The sequence below is a fragment of the Berghia stephanieae genome, chromosome 15 (assembly GCF_034508935.2).
Source record: "Berghia stephanieae isolate SIO BIC M18660-M18661 chromosome 15, UCSD_Bste_1.3, whole genome shotgun sequence".
Classification (NCBI taxonomy): domain Eukaryota; kingdom Metazoa; phylum Mollusca; class Gastropoda; order Nudibranchia; family Aeolidiidae; genus Berghia; species Berghia stephanieae.
In genome coordinates, this window is record NC_088374.1 from 14,136,927 (window position 1) to 14,145,685 (window position 8,759).

Below are 8,759 nucleotides of genomic sequence, written 5' to 3' on the forward strand. Positions count from 1 at the left end.
TTGTATTTTCTTTTTGTTTGTCTATGTTTTAGATTTTGTTTGTTTTGTTTTGTTTTGTTTCTTTGTGGATTATTCTGTTTAATTATTCATCTATTTAAACATAACAGAACGCCACGAAACTTAATGAACTCTACACTGTAAGCATGTCAAAGATCAAAAATAGCGCAAAACAAGCATCAAAAATTGTTTGTGACAACCAAGGAATTTACCCAATGGAAACCGTACGGTGCTCTGATTGGCTAACCAAACCAGCGGCCTCGATGAGAAAAATATCGGCCATTTTGCTGTTGGCTGGGAATCGCGTTACTATAGTAAACAAGCGCTGATCGGCCGTTCATGAAAACCAGTTGCTGCTCGCTCGTTTAACTCAAAATTATTCAAAACGATCTCTCTAAAATGATATAAATGTGACTTCTTAAGGTTTTCTTCACGGTCAAAACCACACAACATTCTATTAATGATTACGTCCGGCAAAAAGGAATATTGACAGGTCGACCGAGAGGTGAACTCATCAAACGACAAACATCAATGCGAAGGATAGAGAGAGAGTCAAACTATTGTTTGTCTTGCCTGTTCTATATAGAGAAAAGGATAAATAGTATAGCCTCATGTGTGAGTGGTTGTGTGTCATAGTCATGTTTTTTAATTGTTTCTGTTGTCTATGTGTGTAGTGATGACGATCACATTCACTCCATCAGCGCGACGAAACTGCCCCCCCCCCCCTTTTTTTTTTTTTTCACATACACGTAATTCACATGAGTAGAGTTGGACTCGATAGTTCAGTGGTTTAGCATTACAGTTAGAATTATCGTTTACCGGCATTAAAAGCTATTTTAGAGGGGGAAATTCCACATTTTACTGCTGCTGCTGCTGCTGCTGCTGCTACTACTACTACTACTACTACTACTACTACTACTACTACTACTACTACTACTACTACTACTACTACTACTACTACTACTACTACTACTACTACTAAAGTTATTGAGAGAAAAATCTTTATTTAGAATCCTTGAGCACAGGCGAGCCGCTGTGTGTGTGTGTGTGTGTGTGTGTGTGGTGTGTGTGTGTGTGTGACGTGGCTGTAGTCTAATTTTATCAGAATTAGGAGGCCAAGGAGTTATCTCTTTGGATATTAAGTAGGATTATATTTTTTTCCGTATTAATATTAGTGTAGTGGAAATTACAATGAGATCGTATTAAAAACAAAAGACTAAGAATAACATCAGATCGAGATGATTCTGATAGCAAAAAAGTAGGCTATATATGTGACATATTTAAATTCAGTCACCAAGCATGATAAAAACAAACAAAAAATCAACACAAATAATTTTAACCCTCTCCAGGCAAAAATTTGACGGTAGCATTTAAATATTTTTTAGTCGACTAAAACATAGTTTACTTTACTAAGAACATGCACATTTTTATGTTGATAGGGTTGACTGGTTGAAGATATTGTAATCCTGGATTAGGTCAAAAGAACAAAAGCAGAAGTAAAATAATCAATTTAAAAAACAAAAACAAAAAAAACTGTCAACTTGGAACAAAACAGCACCAATGTCTAACTCTGGGACTAACCTTTAGATAACAAGTTGTTGGTGATGTTTTCTGGTCAAGTCTTTACAGGTGTTTAAAGAGTATTGTCTTAGTATGCTTTTGACGAACTGAGCATGTGTTGTTGAATATGTGTCTGTCTGTAAATAGTTTAACGTGGTGATACAACATTGTTCTACAAAATATGGAACAAGCTTCTTTAATAATCTGTGTTACATGATTGTCCTCACTTTCAAAATGACTTTCCATGGCATGCTTATCTAAATCTGTAAAAATTGATGGCCCTAATCTTTCTGTTACTTTTATTATCACTTTACTTATTGTTGTGCTATTGACTGCTCTCAAAGGTCCCTCCTTGTGTGTAGTTAGAATTTCTCTCAAACAAAGGTCAGCTGCTGTAATAACTTTATAAAAATCTTCAGATGGATATAATAATCCCCCCCTGTCTTTTCTTTCGGTAAAACTAGATGATGATGGTTTGCTTGAATCAGGATTGTCTAATGAGGCTAAAAATTCTGAACAAACAGAACATTTGATTTTGTCTCGTAATTTCCTTGCGATAAATCCAGACATATAATACAAAACATCTGAATGGTACTCTGAGGGCTGGCAAAGGGTTTTCGTAAAGATCATAGTTTTTCTGTCCAATTCAGGTTGAAAAGAGTTTGTCGAATTGTCAACAGTAAAAGATGAATTTTCTTGGAAAAGCTTATTTTCGGGGGCAGGTAAGCAATTAGCATTTTTGGAACTCAGCACACCATTCTTCATCAAAAGAGACCTGAGGGCATATTTAAATTGAAGGACATTCGGGTTATTATTCCAGCCACCTCTTCTTCGTATCCTTGAAAACAATGTCTCCAAATGATCTTGAGAGAGTCTGTAAGTAAGTATGTATTTGTAGTTATTGGCCAAAAGTCGCCGAGATATCAATTCTATGGATGTCAGTGTTGCCAAAAATCCAATAAATCCAGTTTTCCTCTTTGATTGTAGTATTGGCTTGTTAGTATTGTCACATAAAGATGATATATAATTTCTGGCAAAATGAATAAACTCTAATTTTTCCTCAAGATTTTCCTTTGTAATAGGGCTTTTAAATCCTTTTGTACAGAAACTACTGCTGTTGCATAAATCAAACAATTTATCAAATATACGAATAAATTTACAAGTCGCTTCACTTCCAGCAAATTCAGGCAACTTCAAGTCATCCCGAAGAAACATAATGGCAGAAGCAACAGAAGAGCTTAAAGTTTGGGCAGCAAGAGAAACTTTCATTTTATTTTTCACATAATCAATATGTCTTCCTTTTAGCTTGTTGGCAAGGTTTCAATTACTTTCCAGCTGCAGCTTGTGAAGTGCAACAATATAAGACCAATCAATTCTCTCCTCTCCACGGCGCAAACATTTCAGGTCACCCAATGCATTTCTAACATTTTTTAACAAATGACAGGCATCAAAAATAAAGGGAATGGTTTTAGATGAATCCAAGGGGTGAGGAAACTCAGGATCAATGACATCTGAACTTATAGTGCATCCAATAGCAGTTGCAGTCGCTTGGTTAACATAAGCTCCATCACACACAACCCCTTGAACAGAGAAGCCTGCCTCAGACAGCCAAACTATCCCATCATTAATAATCCGTGCTTGCTGGGCTGCACTAATCTTATCAACAAGAAAATAGCCAATAGGGTGCTTAAAATATCGCTTTTGTCCAACGATGAGAAGAGTAAGACTTTCTGAAGCTAATGTGTCTGGTGATGCAATTTGAAGATGACCATGGTTCACATAGCCAGCATAGGTCTGGGATGCAGGGTCAAACACAACTTGCTTCCGAATAGACATCGAATCAAACATAAGACAAACATCCTTCATCAAATCATCCTTTTTAAGTTGAGCTTGCAAGGTATTAAAAACATCTGTAATAAATCCTGGGGGGACATTGTGGGATGCAGACCACCTACGAATGGTATCCGCATGAGGCAAATGCAAATACTTTCTCACATAATTATAAGCCTGAGCACTATAGAAGTGCAAGGAAACAGCAAAGGATTTTAATTCATCAGAAAAACGCATATTATTTTTGGACATATGGGCAGCTTTTAATTCATTTTCAATTAAAGTGAGGGTTTCCGCAGCAAAATTTTCTTTTAGGATGTCAACATTTTCTTCTTTCAACAACTTTTTCTTCTTCAAATCTTCCAAAAGGGATGAAATTTTTACATCTCGACGGGCCAACTTCTTCCTCATGCTACTGAGTTGTTGTTTTTGATGAAGCATCTTTTCTTGGCAAACAAGCAACTTATTTTGGGTCTCTTCTAAGTGGCTTTCAACTGAAGAATAGGCATAATTATGTTCATCAACTTTAGGGGTCTTACTGGGTGTAGCATCTTCAAATGGAGAATTGGGAGCAGCTCGTTTTCGAGGGGATGATCTTGTCTTTTTAATGGCAGGAGACTGTTTATGTTGGGGATAATTTGGAAATACAGATGGGACAGCATTCTCTCTCAATTTTTTTTGGTCTAAACCGAGATAATAATCTTCTAATAAAAAATGGACACTACAGACCCTATCATTTTTTGTAGGTCTCCACTCTGACCCATCTACATTCTTCCTGCTGATTTTAGTAATCCACTTGGACAACAACTCAGGCTTCTTCCATGGAAAGCTGAAAATAAGTGAGGCATTCTAACTAGGACTATCTTGACAATTGGTGTACTATAGTGAAAAACAATCTATCCAGTTGAATTATTTTCTATTGGCAAGGGAAAGACTCCATGGAAAAAAAAGCAATTAGACGTCTAGTACTATACTTATATATTTGTCTTTATCTAGGTCTTCCTGTCAATATACTTATATACTTGTTGATATTCATCTCGGTTCATGTATCTCAAGTTTTGAAAAATAACCACACTACTCTTACACGCCTAGAGTGGAGTGCTTATACTTTGGCCTTTGCAGTTAATTGCAATCGCAAGCTCTCCTCCTCAATTCGAAAACGCATTATAGTTATAGGTTATTATAATACATGATTACACACATTCTCTAACTTCATTTTTACCTCAGGGGAATAGTTCAGATCAGTATGTAGATTTATTTATAAAAATACTTGGGAGACCTTCCATTCTTGCTCTAGTACTAGGGGGTTTGGGAGGGGGGAAACTTTAAAAAAAAAAAAAAGTTTTCCCCCTCCCAAACCCCTACTAGAACAAGAATACTTGGGATGTAGTAGCTTATGGAAGGTCTCCCAAATACTTATGAGATATAGACTCTATATCTAAATCTATCTAGATCCTAGAACATTATCAGTCTCCGTCGCAGTCGTCAGTAGCCCAAAATACAATTAGAATTGATTTATTTCTCTTACCTGTGAAACGACAATGATGTGCCTTTGACAGCTTTATTGTGGCATAAATATACGCAGCAGTTCTGAACCATTTTATTGTGAATTTTAATATTGTTGTGGTGTTTGTTGTGTCGTTATGATGACATTAGATACCGAATGAATGGTAATGTTTACATTCTCAGCCAACAACAAAATGGCGCTAAATGCTTTCATTGGTGGACACTTTTTAGACTCCGTACGTATTCTCATTCGTTTAATTCTATGGTGACAATTTTTTCGTCTAATACATGGTAATATTTAAAAAGTAAGTAGTCAAGTATCATGAAAAGGTCGTACAAATGAGTCTATAGTTATACAATAGAACATTCACTCTCAGAATAGGATTCAGTAGTCTGATGTCACGCCGCCCGGTAACGGCGGCCATCTTGGTTCTAAACAAAAAAAATCATTACTTTTTATTCTTCATGCTGGCTAGAACTTTTCATATGCCTTGTGATCAGAATATGTAAAAGTCAAAACATGATCAAATTTATGTGTTCCCCCCCCCCCCCTGGATACGCTTTTATGCTCGCCGGGGAAATATTTCATAAGGGCGTCCGCCATTGTTCCGATAGTTTAGAGCCAGTGTTACTAAGTTACCATGCGTCATTAGGAAGGAAGTGACGTCACGACTGTTGAATAGAATTAATCAAACCATTTGCGCGATCACTAGGTGAATTATCATACTTGAATAATAAAGCCACAATAAAAGTTTTCGTTAAAATCCCACAAGCATTTGGATCGTGGACTCAATAAGTGTGTTTTGTGTTAAAAACAACACTCTGGATGAGCACGGTTTGATTGTATAGATAGAATGCGCTTGGCCAAGGAGTTCACAACATTGCCATCCGGAAGTACAACCGACCAACACACAAACTCTGTGTAACCATGAACTTTTATAGTCTGGTTAATACAGTTTAGTGAGAACAACTCACAAACGCGGATGGCAAAAACAATAACAAAGGAATGAGTGACGTCATCTGCATACTATCTATAAGTCAAAATACGATCATATCGACTTTAGCACATGGCACGGCTAGATGAGTTGTTTTCATTCTTCAAGACAACACAATGGCAGGAACAAATTGGGCGAGAAACTCATTGGTATAGATAGTATGCAGATGACGTCACTCAGGCCTTTGTTATTGTTTTTGCCATCCGCGTTTGTGAGTTGTTCTCACTAAACTGTATTAACCAGACTATAAAAGCTCATGGTTACACAGTTTGTGTGTTGGTCCTTTATACTTCCGGATGGCAATGTTGTGAACTTCTTGGCCCGCCAAGCGCATTCTATCTATTATTTGTATTGAAAGGGTAAGACTTGACGAGAAAAAAATTACGAAAATTAATTAGGTTGGTAAGATAAGAGTAAAACCAACAGTAATGCTTAGCATGCAGGGCTAGCGACGTGCACTTATTTGCAGGTCTGATAACTCAATTCCTTATGGGCTCATTGTTGTATTGGAATCACACCAAAAATGATTCAAAATAGTGTCCATTACAACAATGTTTTACTCGGCCCATATTCGGATTTCAGACCTGCATATAGATAGTATGCGCTTGGCTTAGAAGCTCACAACATTTCCATCCGGAAGTATAACGGACTAACACACAAAACTACGTGTAACCTTAAACGTTTATAGTCTGGTTAATACAGTTTAGTGAGAATTACTCACAAACGCGGATACAATAACAAAGGCTTGAGTGACGTCATCTTCGTTCTATCTATGGTCTGGTTAATACAGTTTAGTGAAAATTATTCATAATCATAAACGCGGATGGCAAAAAAAAAAAACCCAAAAAACAATAACAAAGACCCGAGTGACGTCAACTTCACTCTATCTATATTATGTATAGATAGTATGCGCTTGGCTAAGTAGCTCATAACATTGTCATCCGGAAGTATAACGGACCAACACACAAAACTGTGTGTAGCCATGAACGTTTATAGTCGGGGTAATACAGTTCAGTGAGCATTACTCATAAACGCGAATGGCAAAAAAACAATAACAAAGACCTGAGTGACGTCATCTTCGAACTATCTATACGTCGAGGGCGAGACATGACATACACAATCAACCATAAAACAAGAGAGGTACCTTATAAAATTAGCCATGGTGATGAAAAATGCAGCGAGGAACAAGGTGTATCGATTGTCTGGTGTGCCCCTCTCGTAGAAATATCAGTAAGTGTGTACTTCCGTTTTATTTTTACTACTGCACATTCATTGGTGTGAAGGGTTGCAGTGTAAGCAGCGAGGACAAGGAAGGAGACAGGCGATGCATTCTTCGTCCTCTCCCTCGATCGAATTTTTAATTCAATATGGACCCCATCATGCTTTTGTGTTGGGTTACGCTATTATCTTCCATTATGCAAGAAAGAGGATGAAGAAGATTGAAGAGAGCAGGGAGATTAAGAATGATCTAGAGGAAGGGACGAGTGAAGATAAAAATGTGTGTGGGGGGGGGGGGGGGGGGGGGGGGGGGATTAGCTGGTGTTAGGGGAGTGGTTGGGGGGGGGGGGGGGGGGGGGGGGGTTGAGGAAAAGGCGGATTGTTCTGATAGATTTGAGAGGAGTAAGAAGAGAGAGAAGGGAAGAGAGACAAATAGATTGATTGATAGAGAGAGGTGGGAGAGAAAGAGAGGGATAGAGAGAGTGAGTGAGAGAGAGAGAGAGAGAGAGAGAGAGAGAGAGAGAGAGAGAGAGAAGAGAGAAATAAGAGAGGTGAGGGAGAAAGAGAGAGACATTGAGGCAGATGAGAGAGAGAGAGAGAGAGAGAGAGAGAGAGAGAGAGTATGAGTGATGTGTGAGAGAAATAAAGAAAGAAACAAAGAGAGAGAGATAGATAGATAGATAGATAGATAGATAGATAGATAGAGATAGATAGATAAATAGAGAGAGAGAGAGAGAGAAAGAAAGAAAGAGAGAGAGAGAGAGAGAGAGAGAGAGAGAGAGAGAGAGAGAGAGAGAGAGAGAGAGAGAGAGAGAGAGAGAGAGAGAGAGCGAACGCTTCGTCATATCACCGCTATCCATTTCATAATGCATAATACAGTATCTGATCCATATTGTACCATTATTCTCGTCTTTGTTATCAACATTTCAAGCCAGACAAAACAATCTTGCATCAGGGTCTTGTCATTGCGAAATAAATCTTTCATTATCCGTCAAAATATATTATTGTTATTATTATTCATCAAGAGAAGCTTACGTCTCTCCAAGACATTTATTGTCCAGTCGAAAGAAATAATAAATAAATTTATCTAAAAAAATAAAATTTTAAGCCTGTTGTCTGACATGTTTTCTGCATAAGTAAATGACACACACAACAATTTGTAATAGGGAAGAAAAGTCGTGACGTCTTTTCTGGTTCCGATTTCAATGGAAGTGTGCATGTGTGGCGATCATCGCATCGACATGCACTGATGAACTCTTTTATATGTGAATTACGTAACGTTGTAATGTTGTATCTTTCTCTTTGTCTTTCTCACTTCTACTTTCACTTTCACTCGAAAATAAACAGCACGAACTCTGAGTAACTACTGTGTTAAATTTATCATTTACCACGCTACACATGCACCTTATCGTTCAGGAGGACTAATAATGAATAGGTTACAAATTGAATCACAAGGTCAAAACTATGTTAGTAGCAGGATGTATAGATAGTGTGCGCTTGACTAAGAAGCTCACAACATTGCCATCCGGAGGTATAAGGGACCATCACACAAATCTATGTGTAACAATGAACTTTTATAGTCTGGATAATACAGTTTAGTGAGACTTACTCATAAACGTGGATGACAAAAAAAAAATTTAAAAAAACAACAAA